The sequence below is a fragment of the Cebus imitator genome, unplaced genomic scaffold (assembly GCF_001604975.1).
Source record: "Cebus imitator isolate Cc_AM_T3 unplaced genomic scaffold, Cebus_imitator-1.0 Scaffold421, whole genome shotgun sequence".
In the NCBI taxonomy this organism is placed as follows: domain Eukaryota; kingdom Metazoa; phylum Chordata; class Mammalia; order Primates; family Cebidae; genus Cebus; species Cebus imitator.
Window position 1 is genome coordinate 446238 of NW_016107736.1, and position 1137 is coordinate 447374.

Here is a 1137-nt window from a genome sequence, read left to right on the forward strand (position 1 = left end):
ATGCCCTTAATTCGTATGCACAATTGTTAGGAGTACAGCTATTTAGGCTAATTTTTCATTGCAGATCCCTGTCCTGACATCACCCCGTTCCTTTTCCCCAACCATAAATGGGGAGGGGTGGGTTTCTGTTCTCTGCTACGAATTGAGTCTTATCCCAATGGTAGAAATGGCTGAGAAGATCTTTATAGAACAAGGCAATAATATGCGAAAAATGAAAAAGTGATTGGCGCATTATTTGACTTCATTGCCAGAACCATGCAGACACTCTCACGAGAGTTACTTTGTGATAGTTTTATCCTTCCGCTTTCCATAGTTCCTGCAACTCCACACGCCAAATCTCCAAGCACTAATCCTTCCCACCAATAAGAAACAAAGGCCTGGGGTATGGACGCGCTTTCCAGTTATACAGAAGGTGGGAGTAGACAGTATCCCTGTCAGTTGTTCCAGTCACAACCAGTCAGGATCTTTGAGGGTGGAGCCATAGACAGGCACTAAAAGAAGCCTGTGCAGCCCATTTTGTTTTGTATCGTTAAATGGGCTATTGGTGGAGCGTTGGCATGTCAGGGCTTCATCCACAAACTGTTGTAAGATCAATTTGCTTATAATTTCTAATAGTTATTGATAGTTAGATATTTGTAGTGTGCTTTTTATACATGGCTATATGAAATGTAGTATATATTTTTTTGTTTGTTTGTTTTGAGATGGAGTCTCATTCTGTCATCCAGGTTGTACTGCAGTGGCATGATCTCGGCTCATGGCAACCCCCGCCTCCCGAGTTGAAGTGATTTTCCTACCTCAGCCTCCTAGGTAACTGAGATTACAGGTGCCTGCCATGATAACTGGCAAATTTTTGTATGTTTAATAGAGACGGGCTTTCACCATGTTGGCTAGGCTTGTCTTGAACTCCTGACCTAAGGTGATCAACCACCTTGGCCTCCCTAAGTGCTAGGATTACAGGCGTGAGCCACCTTACCAGGCCAATACTGTATGGTTCATAGCATACCTAAATAGTCTAGAGGGATTTGAATTTAAGACAATTTGGGTCCCCTATATGAACATTGTCACAGTGTTGTGATTTACCTTCGAAATGATGACTATTTAATATTTTATTTGTTTAAATATTGCTTTTTGTCCCTT